General features: G+C 36.6%; 1 protein-coding gene across 2 annotated transcripts in view; it reads left to right on the top strand.

Annotated features, from left to right (window-relative positions):
- The window catches only part of LOC126946392 (teneurin-1-like), a 316,366-nt gene that overhangs the window by 16,471 nt on the left and 279,908 nt on the right, over positions 1-19,987 (top strand). The window contains exon 2 of one of the 2 annotated variants that reach the window (XM_050776615.1): positions 2,443-2,509. The exons of the other annotated variant lie outside the window; for it this stretch is intronic. The gene's annotated coding sequence lies outside the window, so the exon portion shown is untranslated. The remainder of the gene's footprint in view (positions 1-2,442; positions 2,510-19,987) is intronic. 2 annotated transcript variants of the gene reach the window in all.

The raw sequence follows: 19,987 nt of genomic DNA, 5'->3' as shown, positions 1-19,987 counted from the left end.
TTTCTGAACATCTTTCTATGTGAATAAAATAGATATGTGCATACACACAGACATACATGTACATACACAGACCTACACACAGAAAGAGAGACAGAGACAGAGACAAAGAGAGACAGAGTTGAAAAAAAAACACCAAAAAATGAAAAGAAAAATTTATAGTCCCCTTTCCCTCATCTCTTCCAGAATGTCATTTAGAAGCAGCAAATTAAAGACATACGTAGAAATTATATGAAGTGATCATTAACATCTAACAGTTCCGATATTATGTTTAATGGCTGCTTAGTAATCCATCATATAAATAAATCATTGATTTATTTAACCAGACTCCAATTATTGGATATTTAGGCAATTTCCGATATTTATTACTATAAAAACATCATGAAAAATTCTTATACATACCTTTCTGTATATCTCTGATAATTCCTTTTGAAATGTTTAAATGTAAAATAACTTGATCACAAGGAGGACATATTTTTAAGGGTTTTGGTACCTACTGACAAGTTGCCCTCCATAAATATTGCACCAATTTTACATTACTAATTAATGACTTTTCTTTTTTTCTTTTCTTTTTTTTTTTTTTTTTTGAGACAGAGTTTTTCCCTGTCACCCAGGCTGGAATGCAATGGCACAATCTCAGCTCATTGCAACCTCCACCTCCCTGATTCAAGCAATTCTCTGCCTCAGCCTCCCGAGTAGCTGGGATTACAGGCACCCACCACCAGGCCCGGCTAATTTTTGTCTTTTTAATAGAGACTGAGTTCACCATCTTGGCCAGGCTGGTCTTGAACTCCTGACCTCATGATCCACCTGCCTCAGCCTCTCAAAGAGCTGGGATTACTGGCGTGAGCCATCGCACCTGCCATGAAATGACTTTTTAAAAGTTTATATGTTAAAAATCCGGGTGACTTCATACTGCGTATACATAAATCAGAGGAAGAAGTGTATCTCTGAAGTGGAGTAAATTAGTGGGGATCATTATATAACAGCACAGCTCCTTCCTTAGTCTATTTGTCATGCCATAAAGGAATGCCTGAGCTGTGTAATTTATAAAGAAAGGAGGTTTATTTGGGTCACAGTTCTGCAGGCTGTAAAGAAACATGGCAAAAGAATCTGCTTCTGGTGAAGACTCAGGAAGCTTTCAATCATGTCAGAAGGTGAAGGGGAGACAGCATATTCAGAGATTAAATGATGAGAGAGAGGGAGAGAGAGAGAGAGAGAGAGAGCGCCAGACTTTTTGTTTGTTTGTTTTCAACCAGCATTTCTCATGGGAACTAAGAGTGAGAACTTACTTGCATGATAAGGGCACCAAGTTATTCATGGAGGATCTACTCCCGCGATCTAAACACCTGGCACCAGGCCCCACCTCCAGCATTGAGTATCAGATCTCAACATGTGACTTGGCAGGGCCAAACCAAAAATATCCAAACCATAGTGGAGCCACATTTTATAGTCAATTTTATACCTGTTGAATAAAAGATGCCATATGGGACGTTGGTAAAAGGACGGAACCAAAAGTGAGGGGACATGCATTCTAATCCTGGCTCTGCCACTAACCACATATGTGAGTTTGCAAAAGCCATTTAACCTCTCTGGGCCTTAGTTTCCTAATCTTAGAGTTGTTTGAGAAATAGATGAAATACATATCTGAAATTTATTTATAAATTGTAAAGGACAATTTTAATGTAAGAAATTAGGACTACTATAAATTGTTTACACTAGAGTGGAAACTCCTTAAAATTGTGGGCATTTCATCTCAGAATGACTGGTATATTGAGTGAAAATTAAAGAAAAAAAGGAAATTGAATAGTGTTCAGTTGGGAAAGTCTATGTGGAGTGGGTGAGAATTTCATACTCCTCCAGGTATACTCTTCTATAATTAAGAAATTCCTTTTTTAGCAGCATAATTAATATAATTAGTTGAAACTTCAAGTAGACCTTTTAAAAAACGGACCCCTTTATCTCTTCTGAATTGCACAATGAATATTCTTTTTTTTTTTTCTTTTTGAGACGGAATTTCGCTCTGTCACCCAGGCTGGAGTGCAGTGGCGCGATCTCGGCTCACTGCAAGCTCCGCCTCCCGGATTCACGCCATTCCGCCATTTTCCTGCCTCAGCTTCCCGAGCAGCTGGGACTACAGGCGCCCGCCACCACGCCCGGCTAATTTATTTTTGTATTTTAGTAGAGACAGGGTTTCACCGTGTTAGCCAAGATGGTCTCGATCTCCTGACCTCGTGATCTACCCGTCTCGGCCTCCCAAAGTGCTGGGATTACAGGCGTGAGCCACCGCGCCCGGCGTGCACAATGAATATTCTTATATTCACAACCCTCATCTCCACTTCCAACCCTGCCCCACATGTATCTCTTCCATTCTTTCATATAAGGACTGCTTTGGATTTGCATGCACATATGTTTGAAGGATAATTTGGCCTAATTTGTTTACAGGAATTACAAGGGTGACCTTTATTCCGCTGTCTCCTTTTTGATTCTCATAACTTCTGGACCTATCAAGGTATGTGCATTTTACACTGAATTTTACTTTGAGAATTGAACACATAGCTACATAATGTAAAAAGAATGGAATGTTTTGATGATATAGTCAGTTATATTTATTGCATGTCATGTAAATGAAATGCATTGTTTTAAAATTTTTAAAGTCTATTTGTCCATTTTATAGATAAGCTTGTGTCTGTACCTCATAATTTTTAGTGTTTGCAAAAACAAATATTCAGGCTGTCTTACATGTCTTACATGTCTGAATAATTCTGTGACCTTTTCCACATACTACTAAATCAGGAGTCTTCTTAACTAATGGGAATATCTGCAGAGTGCATATGAATAGCAGTAGCCAGAGAATATGTTTGCAAAACTATTTAGTAGTTCTTAGTGACTACAAATAAATATTTGTCCATATCAATGGAACAGATATTTCCATTCAGAAAATTTTACTGACATAAATATTTCCCTCCTGAACTGAATGTTTTGATTCTTTAGTAAAGTCTCATGTAAAATATTTGTATTTACACAGGTATTGCATTCATTTATTTACCCTTCCATTCTACCTTCTCTTCATCTACCCATCTATCCATCTATATGTCCAATAAACAGGTATTGAGCAACTTTTGGGCAAAAGTTATTGTGCCTTTTTTACTGGTAAATGTGCCAATGTTGGTATAATTCAAGTGGAGCATTGCGAATGTTTGCTTCTGTATAGTCAGTCCACTGTTAGGTGTACTATGTGAGAAAACGTGGCAAGATGAAGGGTCTCCCTCATTGGTTTTATTTTTTATTAAAATATTGTTCAATGTTCAGTCCTTAGTAACTAAGGCATAGAAAACATTGATGTTTTTCCCTTTGCTACCTATATCTTGCAGTACTATGCATCATTAATCAAATGTGAATTCTCATTTCAAGCTGTAAAAAAGTCAAAAGGATGATCTGAATTTGTGGTAAGTCTTTGGCATCACTTGATACTTTTTTTAAGAATATGTAAAAAAGAATTCTGCAAACTCTCAGAATTTGCGTTGCCCTTCTAAAAATATAACACAAATATCTCATTAAGGGTTTCATTAATTGGGCTCCAATTATTGGATATTAGTTTGTATCAGAAATTTAAAACAGATTTGTCAGTTTTGACTATACATGTAGTTCTATTAGCCTTTCTTTCAGAGGTAATGTCTTTAAGGGAATACTATTGCCAAAAAGTTCAGATTACTATAGGAAAAAAAAATGTAAGATCAGAAAATAAAATGACATTAAAAGATAAACTTACTTAAAAAGTAAGTCAAGATTTTTGCATGTAATGTCATTTGTGAAAATAATTTTTTTAATTTGGTAATTGTGAGTCTGCCAGTTGCGCAATACTAATTGCAAGGTATTTTTTACACTAAGGAAGTTTAAATGTGTGGAAAATGTTAGTCTTACTAAGCTAATGTGAATGGATCAGAATGGAGAGGAAAATACCTGACAGACCCAAAGAATGTACACTTATAAAAATAATTGTCACTAAATATTTAAAAGTTTCAGAGAGCAGCTAGTTTCCCTATTTTAGAAAGACAACATTACATAGTAGAAAAGCCCTTGTTTGTCAGTCAGAAAACCTGGGCTCTACTCTCAGTCTTATATTAGTAATATGTTTCTCGTCAGGTCACTTCTCCACTCTGAGCATTGGTTTTCTTATGTCTATTATAAAAACATTGGGTTGAACAACTCCAACTGTCCTTCTGTTCAAACATTGTATGATTTTTAGAAAATTCAGGGCTGTTCTCAGATATGCAATATGGAATCAAGATTAGGGATTAAATTGGAATATACACACCATTTAAAAGATTGCTCCTTGTTAAGTGGTTTAGTGAGTTTGCAATAGTATATTTATTTTTCCTTGATTTAAAGCAATTGTGTATTCTAACGCCATTATCACTCACTCACTCCACGCGTACTGGTACTGGTGTTATAATAAATAGTTTCAAGCTGAAGTTTAGCTACTAGTCTCGAGTCTTCCTCCTTAATAAAAATGCTTAACTTTGGGATGCTGCTGTGCTTCTTCTCTGTCAGTCTGTTGAAGTTCAGCAAACTATGTTTTCACCTTCTTGCATGATGGTCGTTCAAGGTCAAGCATCTCTCTATACCTTGAAACCATCCAAGTGCGTAACCTGATGACTTCAGACTCCAATGCTTTCAATCTGGCACCCTTCATGAGCATTGATTCATATTAAAAGATTTAAAATATATTCTCCTTCATCTACATATCACAGCAGTAACAACTTGGGCACAGGACAGTGCCTGAGAACAAATAACCACTTGGAGTTAATGATCTGAGGGGCAGCTGAAGGACCATTGACACTTCCCAGTCAGTTCTTTGTCCCTATAAAATGCCTACTTCTGAGGTGCCGAACCTTCAATAATTTTTCTGTCTCACATCAGATTAAGTAGTGACCATAAATAATAGCATTTAATACATAATAATGAGATATAGCAATGCAATAAAATATCAACAATTCTAGTGCTACATTAAGGTGGCTATTCTGATGAAACCAAAAGAATGAGCAGTAAATGAAGTTCATGAATCATAATATTTTAGAAGAGACTTTCACCTTATTGATTTGAAATGAGATATAAGAAAGAATTCATATGGTTTAGGGGAGCAGTTCCCTTTCTTTTGCTCTGTATTCCACTGATGAATGATCTAATTTAGAAATAATAAAAAATGCCTCTGACATCTATTTTAAATTGATTTTTAGATAGTGTATGTTCAGCTTTTTCCCCTCTTTTTTAGCACTAGATTCATTTTTCAAGATATGTACAGCTCTGAACTAAGTTACAAATACAACTCTACAAATGTTCTTTTCCAGAAGAAGCACTTTTTATTTATTTATTACTATGACAAACATTAATAAGTCTCTACAGTGTGCCAGGCATGGTGCTAGGTGCTGGGGAAACAAAAAGTAATATGGAACATAGTTCTCACTCATAAGCTCATCATAGAGACTTGGGGACTGTGCTATACACAGAGAAATAAAATAATCAAGTGTTGTAGGTATGGAGTTTCTATGAATTTACTTGCTCATGGCATTTTTAAAATAAGTTTAAAAGATTCATATATCAAAACCTACTGAGTAGGGCAATGATATGTGTAATCTAAAATAGCTCTCCACTCGAATCTACAGGAAGCATTGGTTATGGTGGGAGAAATGCCCCCCCTCCAAAAGATGTCTGTGTCCTGATCTCTGAAACCTGTGAATATGGCATGTCACATGACAAAGAGGAATTAAGATTGCAGATGGAATTAAGGTTACTAATCGGCTGACCTTAAAATAGGGAGATTATCCTGGTTATCTCTGTGGGCCCAATGTAATTACAAGCATGTTTAAAAGTGGAAGAAGAGGGCAAAAGAGAGAAAAACAGAGAGATGGGCACATGAGAAAAACTTGGCCTGATTTTACTGGCTTTGAAAATGGAGGAAGGGGCCATGAGCCAAGGAAGGTAGATGGCCTCTAGAAAGTGGAAAAGGCAAGAACACTGATTCTTTCCTAGAGCCGCCAGGAAGGAATTCAGCCATGCTGATACCCCGATTTTAACCTATCAAGACCCACTTCAGACTTCTGACCCCCAAATCTCTAAGATTAGTCTGTATTGTTTTATGTTGCCAATTTTGTGGTAATTTATTACAACAGCAATGGCAAACTAGTACACTGAGGTTTACTCAGTATGGAAAATGTGAGAAGTCTAGCTGTCGATCATGATTGCTGAAAGGCATTCTTCATGCTGAAATTGGTGCACAGGGTTATTTACCTAGTGACCATTTTTTCTAGATATCCATATCAGTCTCCTCCATCAGAACTACAGCGATTTGTGAGGTCCCTGAAAAACCTGGCAATTCTGACACTCCCACTCCCAATTTCAGAGAGAATTTAGTCCTCCTTCCCTCTCCTTCTGTGGACCACTTGTGCTCCCTCCTCCTAACCCCTTGTCCCCTATTTCTCCACATTGATGCCTAGGATACAAGGTTTGTTGATAAGTGAGAAGTAAAAAATTATCTTTTTTCTTTTATGGAACACCTGCAGCAGGAAGAATGATATAGGCACTAATATCCTAATAGGTTACCCTGGCATGGGTTTCATGGCAATCTAAATGTTGGGTATTAAGTATAGTGTGAAACTGAAGTTCAAGCTAGTGGCCTGTTGCTCAGGGCCAGTCCTCAGATATGTTTGTTTGCAACCCAGAATGGTTTCTCTCCTCTCTTCTCCTTTTCTTCCTTTTTAAAAATGTTGTAGCTTGAGTGTGTCCTCTTTAATTTTGTAGTAGAGGGTAAGTGCATATGCTTAGGAGTTTAAAACCGTGAGAAGATCCAATTCAGCCACATACTGACTGTTCAGCTTGGGCAAGTAGATTAAGAATAATCTCTCTAAATCTCAATCTCCTAACCTCTAAAATGAGAATAATAATTATACTTCATAGAGTTGTGGCGTTGAAAATGGCATGCAAATAATTCATAAAACACCTTGCACAATGCCTGGCATATAACATAGTGTATGCTCAATAAATACTAGCTATTACTTCTGCCACTATTACTGCTATAGTAAGGGCACAAAGGATGGGCAAACAATTTCATCTGGTAAGGGGATGAGAAGCAGATATCTGGAAAGGCTTCATGGAGGAGGTAATGCTGGTAATAATAGGGCCAGGCATATGAGTGTGGACTGCTGGGCAATAGGGAATGGCAATTTGGTATTGTCAGATGAAAAAATGGTAGGGATGAGAATATGTTCTAAGCAAAAGAATAAGTGGCAGAGAAATATCAAATAGCCTGGTCTCTTAGGGAAACTGCAATCAGTCTTTACAGGTAGAGGATCATGTGGAATGTAGGCATGAGAAGAGATAAGGATAGAGAAGTATGCTGGAGACAGATATAGATGGATTTCCCTAGCTTGTATCCTACTAAGGTGCACTCTTTTTTTCCTGTAGGCCAGTGATTTTCTGATGTTGCTTGTGAAATTTTAAGTTTGGTTTATTGCCCACCGAACCCCTTTCTTGCTTAAGGGCAACCCCTGAAACGGCTACCTAGGAACACTGATTATTTTATTTTATTTAAATATAGATAGATAGATAGATAGATAGACATAATTTTTATGTTATTTATTTATTTTTTTAGAGATAGGGTCTCACTATGTTGCCCAAGTTGGTCTCAACTCCTCAAGTGATCCTCCTGCTTTGGCATCCCAAATTGCTGGGATTACAAGCATGAGCCACTACACCTGGTGGAACATGGTTTAAAAGTCACTGCTCAGTCGAGCATGGTGGCTCACGCATGTAATCTTAGCACTTTGGGAGGCCGAGGCAGGCGGATAACTCGAGGTCAGGGGTTGAAAAGCAGCCTGGCCAACATGGTGAAACTCTCTCTCTACTAAAAATACAAAAAAAAAAAAAAAAAAAAATTAGCCAGGCGTGGTGGTGTGCACCTGTAATCCCAGCTACTCAGGAGGCTGAGGCAGGAGAAACCTGGCAGGCAGAGGCAGAGATTGCAGTGAGCCAAGATTGTACCACTGCACTCCAGCCAGGGAGACTAAATAAGACTCCATCTCAAAAAAAAAAAAAAAAAAAAAAAAAAGTCACTGCTCTAGGAAAGGAGGAACTAGAGAAAGAGGTCAATAATCACGTTTGTGATATAAAGGGCCCACCCAGGTGGTAGTATGGAGGATGGATTGGAGGGATCAAATATAAAGACCAAGAAACCAGTTAGGAGACTATTGCTAAAAGCTAGATAAGAGATGATGGGGGCAGATGGCAATTGCCAATGGTGATAGCAATAAAGAGACAGAGTTGAACAGTGATTCTCAAACTTGAGTGTGCATCAGAATTACTTGGAAGGCTTGTTGAGAAACAAATTGCTGGATTCTACACTTGAGTTTCTGTTTTAGTTGGCCTGAGGTGGGGCCCAAGAATTTGCATCTCTAACAAGTTCCCAGGGGATGCTGATGCCACTGGTCCAGGCACTACACTTTGAGAGCCATGGGATTTGAGATATGCTATGTAGGACTGACAGGCATGAGTCACTTATTAGATATGGGAATAAGGGAAAGGTTTCTGGCTTGAAAGGGTAGTCAGATAGTGATACTATTCAGCATTACTAAAAGCAAGTTTAGGCTGAATTGAGAAAGAAAATGTTCATAACCATAGCAAAAGAGGGTAGCTAAAAGTCTTTATTTATTTATTTATTTATTTTTTTAGAGATGGGGTCTCACTTGGTTGCCCAGGCTTGAACTTCTGGCCCCAAGCTGTCCTCCTGACTCAGCCTCCCAAAGCACCAGGATTAGCACCTGGCCTTTAAAAATCTTTAAACAAGATTTATGATCAGATCCTAGACTTTCTTCTGGGTAACCTGATTCTATACTTTTGTACTACCAGCTTCTCTTGCTCCCAGCCCACCACCATTTATATGCCTTGGTGCCATTCACATTCAGGAAGTGAAAGTACAACCCTGGGAGGGGTTAGAATAATGGATTCCATTTTATACCTGTTGAGTTTGGTGAGCCAGCAGAACATCTAAGTGAGAAAACCTGAAAAAATAATTTAGGCATTAGTATTTGTTTATTTGTTTTTAATTTAAAATGATGTCATTTCCTTATTTCAGGTTGGACATTAACTCTTCTTTGTGCAAAACTGGAGTAGTCAAAATATAGGTCAATTTTTTTTTTAAGAGATGGAGGTCTCATGCTTTCACCCAGGCTGAAGTGAATGGCACAATCATTGTTCACTGCAGCCTTGAACTCCTGGGTTCAAGCAATCCTCCTGCTTCAGCCTCCTGAGTAGCTGGGATTATATACGTGAGCCACCATGCCAGGCTAGATTGAGCTATCATGTGCATATTTGCTATTAGTCCTATAAAGTGTTAAATTTGCTCATAGCTGACAATCATCCTTTTTATAGTATAGATCAGTGAATCCAAAACACGTTTATTTTAAAAGTCCCCTTGAACACCCGTGTGACCTAGCTTTCTCTACATTACTTCCTTACCAAAAAGGAAACATCGAAGTATGGCAGAATATCCATGTGGGTAAGTAGAGGAGAATAGGAGAGTATCATACAGATTGACCTTTTTCTTCTTTTCTTTTCTTTTTTTTTTTTTTTTTTGTAACTTATTTCAGTAATGGTCAGATATTTCACTGAATATATCTCTCTAAGGTTGAGAGTAGGCAAAGGAAAGATCTTAGAACAAGATATAGTACCTACATGCAATGGTGAGATGAGAAATAATACAGGGAATTTTGAGGAGCGGTAGAAGTGAATACTAAACAAAAAAGATTAAATCGATAGACTTGATTTTGTTTCAAGGGGGCAGTTATACTGGTAAATCAGTCATTTTTGGCACATAGTGTGTGTGTGTGTATATATATATATATTCTAGCATATTAAAATTATCAATTTTCTTGTCAGCTTGCAGTTCCACAAAGCTGTAGAATCATCTTAATATGGGGAGCAAAAATATGATAAGATGGTCAATTATAATCATTCACTGCCAAAACTTCCTTGAAAAGATACTTTTAACTGTATCATTCATTCTCCTTTGAAGGCTGCTCATCTTAGAGACTGATTATGTACTTGTAATTTATGGATAAGACAGCCACTCATGCACTTCCATCTGCAAGGCTCATAAAGAACCTTAACTTGTAGACTCAATTCAGTTTCTTGTAACATTTAGCTCTGATCTTTCAAGGAAAATAAGATGCATTCCTTAGTACTTATTATTTTATGCCAGAAAAAAATATGGAAGAAAAACAACTACAAAACTAAAAGCAAAACCTTGGAGTTTTGCTATGTGTTTATAGATAAGCCATGATCTGAAATGCATCCATGTATATCAACAGAAAGTCCAACATTGGACACTTAGGATATGGAATCAGAGTTAATAGAAATGGCTCTTGTCATTTCTGGGAAATCTTACTGAGAAGAAGTTATTCCTTAGGAGTGTTATTTCAGCCCCATGATATTGCTAACCTGACAGCTGAATGCAGAAATGTGTCTTTTGGGTGAGGCAAAGTCCAGCTTTTTCATAGACCTCCATTTCACCTTAATAAATTTGAAATCACTCTTTCTTCAGCCTTACATATTTCCAAAGTATATTGAGAATCACTATATATATTTTTTAAAAGGTAAAGAAAAATATAAAACAATGACAAAAATTCTGAAATATGTACAAAGGGGCAATGTAATCCCATGCTTTGTGGCACCCTATCTGAAGTGGCAAGGGTCTTTTCTATAGTATAGATGTTGAACTAGTGACCTTCAAATATTGTCCTGTTTTCATTCAATGTCTGACATATGTCAGATGAAACTGTTCAACTCATATGACTTTAAATAGCTGTTTTCTGTGAATGCATCAGCTACTTATTTTGTCCCAGACTCATCTGTACTACTGCACATGAACTTTAAATTTAAAATGTACACTTCAAGTGACATAGCTGAATGTCACAGCGTGTAGATCACTGTTTTTTTTCTCTTCTTATTTGCAAAATGCTCACCTAGTTAAATGGTATGGGTATAATATGTAAATCTTTAGGTGTATGATGTAAACCTGCAATAACTTAATATCAATAATACAAGTTTTCAATGCCTTTCTTAGTTTTGTTTAATTTTACACCTGTGTTCAAAAACACCCTTATTAATGCTTAAAATTTTGTATATGGTATATGAACACAGAATAAAAGATGCACTTATATACATGCCTGATCCAGGCTTACATCTACATACTGTAAAATGTGAGTGCCAGCTGAGTACCAGTTTGCACCAAGTTTATAGTTTTAATCATAAAAAAGAACATGAAGTTATTATTCATCTTATTGCTGAACAGTAGTTTGAAAAGGCAGAGGGAGAAGCTCTAAGAAGATCCTTTAGTAATTCTAAGAAAGGCTGATTTTCAGTTAAGTACATTTTTGTAAGTCATTTTATCCTTTGGTAAACATACAATGATTATTCCTTCAGACAGATGAAATATTTATTAGAAAGATAAATGTGGAAATCACAATAGTATTAAAGAATAGCATGGGAGTGGGAAATCTGTCAAGAATGTTCTGACCCCAGGAAAAAGAAATCAGAATTGCCATAGAGAGGGACCACAGAATGAAAACTTTTTAAAAGGTTATTTCCATAAAGTATGAGAAAATCTTGGCCTCCATTAAGATTTTTGTCCCTGAGAGCCTAAACTGTAAGTATGGTAACTGCTTTGTCTGCAGAATAAAAAAGGAGATCTTCGCTTAATCATTATCCTGGGAGTTGAACATCCTGCTAACATTTGAATAAAAATGCCTACTTCATTACTGATGGGAACACAGAGTTCTGTGTACCAAATGATTTACAGTAGAGCTTACTAACAGGGCTATCTTACAAATGAATGGGCTTTTTAAAGGATAATACAAGTTGTTAATGTGTATAGTATCAGATGAAATACATAATGCCCGCAAATTCTAAAAAGTCTACCAAATGAGTGCTGGCTGTTAGAAAAATATAGTCCTATTATACATTTAGGTAAAATGGAAAGTGATGACGTAGAAAACAGGATTCTGTTATGTTGACAATACCATCAGTGTTTTTCCTATAGTAAAATCTCTTAAAATGATGGAAAACAGAACTATGAAAAAACCAAGCTTCAGAGGACCTTGAGAAATCATTTGCCCTAGGCTTCTGCTTTCAAACATGTGAAAGTCTACACAAAGGGTAAGCAAGTCATGTCGTTAGCGCTATGAATACCAAATTCTTTATTTAGCAAATATATACAGCATTTAACTCTGTGCCAGGTACTGTGCTAAGCACTATACAATAGTAACTGGACACATTTGTGATGGTATTGCTTTTTTCCCCCTTCTACCCCTTTTTCACCTCCCCTTATTTTTTCTCTACACATCTTTTCCTATTTCCTTTTTCCACTTTGTGACCCTCCTTAGTATTGTTCCAGACTTCTTGGGGTCCTCCAGTATAATGAGGTTACTGAACTCTAGTGTAAGCCCTTTATTCTCATTGCTTTTGAGAATGTCATGGAATTCATGTCAAATTTGTTATAGAAATCAAAGTAGATTATTTTATCATTTTGCTTTAATCTCTGTGACTTGTCATTTTATGATAGAAATAAGTGTCCTTGAATACTTTGGTATCCACATAGCATGCACTAATGGTTACTTCCAGTGTCATAATATAACTTATTTAATAATAATATTTTTGGATAAGACTAAAATTATAAACAGGACTGCATATAGAATATTTTTAAAATAATACTTTCTCATATTAAATTTCCAGTTTGCCAAACCACATGAGAATATTCTCTTTTGCCTCATTCCTGAAAGGGTGAATATGCTTTCTTCATTTTGTATTTTCTCATCTCATTCTTGAGTTTGTGTTTTTTATCTGATAAACTTAGTAGGTCTTTAGCAAAAACTGCTAACCTTTCTTTTTCCACTTATCTCTTGAGGACATAGATAATCTTATGTGATTGACATAGTTGGTATTTTAAGTTATAGTAGACAGTTCAGTTTTCAAGCCACTTTCTTCCTTTTGTAGACTTCTCTGTGTGTTGCCCATTGACTTGTATGTGTGCACATGTGTATGATCTAGCGAGTTATGAGCAATTACTGTGTGCTAAGTACTATGCTATTCATTTTAAAGTGTTATTTAATTTCCACAGTAACTTTATGAAGGTTATACAATTATCATCCCCAATTTGCAAGTTTAGAATACTAAGACCAAAGGCAGTTAAAGTAATTTGAGTGATGTTACACAGTAAGTAAGTGGTAAGGCCAGTATTCAGGGTATTCAGCTACTATTCCCTTGAGTCTTCATTTGTTACTAACTCTGTCAACAGGATAATTCTGGTTTCTTTAAATCTGATCTGTTTTCTCTTGTTGGAATGCCCACATTTAGGACTTCTTAAGTTGAGGTATCTGCATCTTGGATTGGGCCTTTAGATATGGCAGATGAATTTTAGACTACTGCTCAAAGAATGTTTTTATTGTGGAATACCTCAAGTAAAGGATTCTAATGTGACCCCACTAAAATATGAGTCTGGTAGATATATTTTGCAGTAGAAAGGGCCACAATATAGTGAATCAGTTTAACTCCATTTTCTGGTATGCCCTAATCCTTTGCTTACCCATAGCACCATTCCAATGAGCCAAATTCTCTTTGTCTGATATCAGTGCTGTTTACTTCCCATGAAGCCTCCTTGAGTAAAGAACATGGACATTTCTTCCTGGCTTATTTTCTATTTCCTATACTCAAACTGTGAATGTACTTGAGATCCATTATTTTTTTTTCTCCCTCTGCCTTTTTATCCTTGGGGATTTCATCTACCTTTATAACTCTAACTGCTATTTCTTATATAAATAATGTTTAAAGTATTTCTTACACTGTGGTCCCATGTCTCCAACCTCTTGCCACACATGTACACTTGGATATTCTGCTGATATCTGAAACTCATTGTGTTTCTAATGGTGAGCACATATTTCCAAGGTTGGATCACCTGTCCAACTTCCCAGTTTCTGTTGATGATACCATCATTCTTCCAGCTACCCAGGCTTAAAACCTGAGGCTTTCTTTCCTTCTTGTACTTTGTTCTCCATATCTAACCGGTCATTAGGTTCCATCATTGCTTTGTAATGTCCTTTATTTCCATCCTTTATTTTCTGTACCACTGCCATGAGCCTATCTCTAATTTAGACAGTTTAACATCTTGCTCATTAATCGTCCTCTAAAGCTTAGTATGTGGCCTTGCCCATAGCAGGGATTCAGGGTAGTTTGGTTTTGTGATTGAGGTGCAGGTTACCTCCTGCCTCTAGCAACAATGAGCACTTTTGGAACCCAGCCTTTTTGAGTTTATCTTTCTTGCATGTGTGCATCCATCTCTTTGGCAGTCAGATATATACCTATATTCTTTTCAGGTATATATATTTTTATCAGACTCAGTGTTATGTGCATGTCTTTCATGAGCTATAAGAGGGAAGGGGACTGAAATTGATCCAGAATTAATGAGTTCCAATGCTTTAAAGGGACAATCAGGACATTTTATCTAGTGAGGGTGAGACAATAAGCTCCATGGCAGTGGAGACTATGTAGGCTTTAACACTAATGGATTCCCAGAACCTAGCACTATACTTAGTACTAGTAGTATTTAATGAATATATGTTGAATGAATTAATGAATAAGCACCAATGATAGTGACAACTGTACTGTCCCAAAAGAGAACAAAAGTCTCCTTATGACTTGCCTCATTCACTTTAATATATTAAACTGGGGGGATTGCACCTAACATGCTGAGATTTTTCCACATGGCCATGTATTTAAGGCAATAATTGAATCTTACAGAAAAATTTATGTTCTTACTAAATTATATTTCTCGTGGGATAGCATGACATGATTCTACTTGGGCACCACAAATTATACTGATAGGGTGAAATGAATTTTCATGTCTGTTTATAGAATGTGGAATATTATTGAATTACTTTAAGCGTTGTGTTTGAGATGAGCTTAGGCTGGTTTCTTTGGGTTTGACACATTTCAGTCTGTCATCCTGTCCTTAGAGATGTTGAAAATTAAATGGGGATACTTAAATAATTTAATTTATAAGCTTGCTTACAGCTATGTGGTTTATCAAGCCAGATGTCGGCACCCTCAGTTTCTTGCAGCTGAGATACTGCCAGAACATAAATTAAAATTGGTTCTGCATGTCAAGAATTAGCATGTAAAAAAGGAAGAAACTTTTTTCTCAAATAGCCAATATTAGTGTAGTATTTGCTGGGCAGTGCCTTTTTTTTTTTTAAACCATTAGCCAATTTTAAGAAAGAGTATAATTCATTCATAAAATAAGCTTAACTATATTTCGGGGGAAATCCTATTCCCTATGCATATGATGACGTAACTCACATCTTTATAACACAAAGTCTATAATAGATATGTTATTCTAGTTTCACGCCTCCCTCTCTCCAGAAGTCATTTTCTGCTGTTTTTCAAATGCAGTAGATTTACTCAAGTTTTTATGGTTACACCGCCAACATTTCCAGTTCCTTTTTTAAAAAATTGGTCTAGACAATATTTTAACAGGACGTTTTTCCTAGTGAGAAATTATGCATCTGAGCTCTTCTTCTCCCACATAAATGGAAAATAAACAACAGCTTCTATGTAATTTAAGCAAGACTGTGGGAGACAACTTGAGGTGGTAGGAACAATGCAGAATTGCCCACATTCACTGTGGGACCTTGGGCAAGTCAATTGCTCTATCTGGGTTTGTTTCTTCTCGTTTACAATGGGGGGGGGAGGTTGAGGTTGAATCATCTCTCAGTTTCCTTGCATGCTCTAGAATTCTTTGAGATGTTTTAAAGTCTTAGGCCACCTCTCTTTACAGGTTCTTTGCAGTATTAAGCTCTTTCTATTCTTTAAGGCCCATGAAACATTCCAAGGTTCATGATTCCAACTTGACTTTCTCATTTTTAAAAGTCCTTACAGCATTTTTATAGTCAAAATGCAGCATTTAGCATGTTTATACTGCATAATTGTGCTTGTCTAATCTTTTTATCTAGCTATCTAAGTATTTTCTTGTCCACTAAAATTGTCTCTCCAACTAGATTGCAAGAATCTTGAATACAGGAAATATGCCTTTTACTTCTATTTTCTTCATGGAATCTGTTATATTCTGAAGCACATAAAATTAACGATTGATTTGGATTAGATTATAATCATTTATCACCTGGGTTGAAAGAAGTTGAAGTATGAACAAAGATAGCCTCTTTTTATGGTATATTGAGGCTTTCTGTCTTAGTCTGTTTCAACTGCTATAGCAAATAGGCCATCAACTATGTGGCTTATAAACAATAGAAATTTATTTCTCATAGTTCTGGAGGCTGGGAATTCCAACGCCAAGGCACTGGCACATTCAGTGTCTGGTGAGGGCTGACTTCTTGGTTCATAAAGAGCCAGCTTTCTGGTGACTTGACAGTGACATGACTTCTCATTGTATTCTCACATGCTGGAAGAGGTGAGGGTCTCTCTAGGGCCTCTTTTATAAGGGCACTAATCCCATTTATGAGGACTCTGCCCTCACCACCTAATCACCTCCTAAAGGCTCTGCCTCATAATACTATCACATTGAGTGTTAGGATTTCAACATATGAATTTAGAGTGGGGGCAGGGGACGCAAACATTCAAACCATAGCACCTCCTCTGAAATTATTCCTCTAGATCCCTTAAATTGAATTAATATTACAATGAAAAATATTTTTTCTGGGTCTTTAGATCTGGGGGTATAATTTATGTGAAGCAAGTCCTTGTTTGACAGGAAGGTGTTACTTTGGTTACTTTTTTTTTTTTCTGGACCTCTAATATCAACTTTCCAATCTAATTCAGCCAAAATAAATTGAGCACACATTGTATGTTAAAAATTGTGATAGATTCTGTGGTGAGTTGGAGGGAAACTGGCATGTGTAAAGATTGATAGAAAATAATTTTTGCCCTGACTGCTTCACAGTGAGGAATTTGGGATATAATAGATATAAAAACAAACAAACAAAATAACTCCTACAATATAATTTAATAAGAACAGTAATAGAGGTACATATGAAGTGATTTGGAATCATAGACAAGAAAACATCTTACTATATCTTATGGCTTGTATCTGGGAATATAGTACTGAAAGGCAAAAATTTTAGAAAATGACTAGGAATTTGGTTGTCAGAAAAGGTAGGGAAGTGCATCCTAGTAAATATATTAAAGTAAAAGCACAAAGACATGCAATCTATGATATATCTGAGGGATTATCTGATATAGTATAGTTAGATTACAGGATGTTCAGGGTAAGCATTTCATGAGAAGGTACTGGAGTGGTAATAAGGTTTTTAGCTTATCACTGACCTTCCAAGTCCATTTTATTCCCTAGAGGGTATACACCCTTAATCATTTTCTAAATGTGAAGAAGCCCATAGGGTGAGAGAGCTGGTCTATAAGAGGAACTTGTGGAATTATTTTCTTCCTGTCATGAAATCTTCAGAATCAACTTCTTCAACTGTCCTATATATTTAAGACAGTCACTTTTTGTTCTTTTCTCTTGAATGTGTATTAGGAATGGTGAGATTGTCTGAACTCATTTTATGACTAATTAAAATAGGGGAGGAAACCCCTGAATATGCATCTGAAACTGAACTCTTACAACTCATAGCAGTAGATAGCAATACAGACAATGGAGACTGCATTGCATTCAGGCTTGAATACAAGTTTATTCAGCAAAGTCTGGAATGGAGACTTCTTTTTCTGGTGCACTTTTCGAGTATCAGTGGTGAATGTCTCTTATTCCCTTCAGGCAACCAGGGACTTCACATTTATCCTCTTTCATTGTGTCTACTCTCGTCTCCCTCAAAAACATAAGGCCTGCTCTAAGAAAAGGAACTGACAAACTTAGTCATTTGGAACCATAAGTGACTCTTAAGGCTCAGTGGGATAGTCTCCCAGTGCTGTTTGCATTTTAAGAAGGAGATAAAGGCCTTACTTAACTTAAATCACAAGCTTTAAATTTTACAGCAGCACCTAGTCCAATGAGGGAGTCATTTGGTATCTTATCTTAATGATAGGCACTACCCCAACATTAATAGCATGAAATCACTGATAACACTTCATGTCCTTTTATCTTGTCCAATAATATTAAACTATTTGAAGTTTGATAGGTTTTGCAACTGAAATGAGAATGTACAGCTAGATTTTTATAATAAAAACAGCATAAAGCATTTGAATTTCTGTGTTATTTCCCACACTTACTGTTTCCCTTTATAGTAATGAATAGACTAAGCCAGGCATAAAAAGAAGAATGAGAATGAAAAAAAATGAAGAAATGACTTTCTGGGCCTTTGGCTCTTTCCTATGGGACCTTAATTTAGACTTCTCTTATATGTTTCTGAGTTTAAGAAACTGACTTTTGATTGGCAAGGATATTGTGAAGGTTTTGAATAGAAACTTAGCTATTGAAAGAATTGTGTCTTAGATGTGCAGATTAGGGTGGGTTTAGGGTAGTTAGTATTGAGATAAAATGAAGACCATTAAACGTATCTGATGGTCAGATATAAACTAGATATCTCAGTTCCTTTGAAAGCAAGGCCAAAGCCTGACTGTGCAGCAAACTAAGAAAGAAGAAAATTACTCTGATTTATACCAGCCATGTGTGGCCACCATAGCCAGTTTGTTAGCCAGTTCATTGTAATTGGATTTCTGAGTTATTTTTTTCGTCCTACATTATTGCCATCTTTAAAAGGAATGGGGTCATTTTTCAGCTTCATGCATTGATAAGTAGGTATACAACTCCCACTGTTTTTCATATGTGTCTAATTTTTGCCACTCTGCTGACAAATATGTGACAAAACAGAAGTCAGTATATTGCTTTTTACTTTCTCAGTAGAAAACAGCTTTAGCGGGAGTTACAATATAATACCTAGTGATCATAAGTAGAAACAATTTATTTCAACTTGGCAGATGTTCCTGGGGTATACATGGCTGGGCACTAGGCACTGAGATAGAGGCAAAAGCAAAATATATGGCTTCTTCCCTCAAAATGCTTACCCTCTACGATAAAAAATATGATCTGCACACACACACACACACACACACACACACACACACGAGATACTGGTTTTCTGTGGCTGTGTAACAAACCATCACAAACTAAGTGGCTGCAATGACACCAATTTATTATCTCACAGTTTCTTTAAGTCAAAGTCTGGGCATGACTTAGTGGTTTTTCTGCTCAGTCTCACAAGGCTGCAGTCAAGATGTCGGTTGGGCTTATTCTCATCTGGAAGGTCAACTAGGGAATTGTCCACTTCCAACTCCCTCAGATTATTGGCAGAATTAATTTCTTTGTAGGTATAGAATTTATGGCAGCTTGTTTCTTCAAAGCTGGTAATTGAGGCAGATAGTCTCTGCTACTTCAAATCTCTAATTTCAGGAGTGACTTTAACCCCCTTTTATAGGACTCTCTTGATTAGGCCAGGCCCACCCAGGATGATTTCTGATTAAGTCAAAGTCATCTGACTGGGGCTCTAATACAAATAGAAAATCCTTTGGCCTTTGCCATATTCTGTTGGGTAGAAATAAGTTATAAGTTCTGCCCACACTCATGGGGAAGGTATTACACTAGGGCAGGACTTCGTGAGTGTCACACTAGAATGTGTTTGCCACACACAGAAAACACTAAATACAAGCAATGACAATACAAGTACCTTGGTATGGACAACAAATCTAAGTGGAAAGTATGTACAGGGACTGAGGAAACACAGAGCAAAAGGGTGATCTCTGCATTTATCCAGCAAGTTTACTATGCACTAACCATGTACCAGGACCTGTGCTAAGCTCTGAGGTTGAAATAAGTGCAGAATGGCAAGTGCCCTAGGCAACTCTTGAAAACATACAATGTGCAATTCCAGAAGACTTAAGAACCCTATTAAATACTGTTATCTGAGAAAGAGACACTAAA

This window comes from Macaca thibetana, chromosome X (assembly GCF_024542745.1).
Source record: "Macaca thibetana thibetana isolate TM-01 chromosome X, ASM2454274v1, whole genome shotgun sequence".
NCBI lineage: Eukaryota > Metazoa > Chordata > Mammalia > Primates > Cercopithecidae > Macaca > Macaca thibetana.
This window is presented reverse-complemented; position numbering and strand designations above follow the sequence as displayed.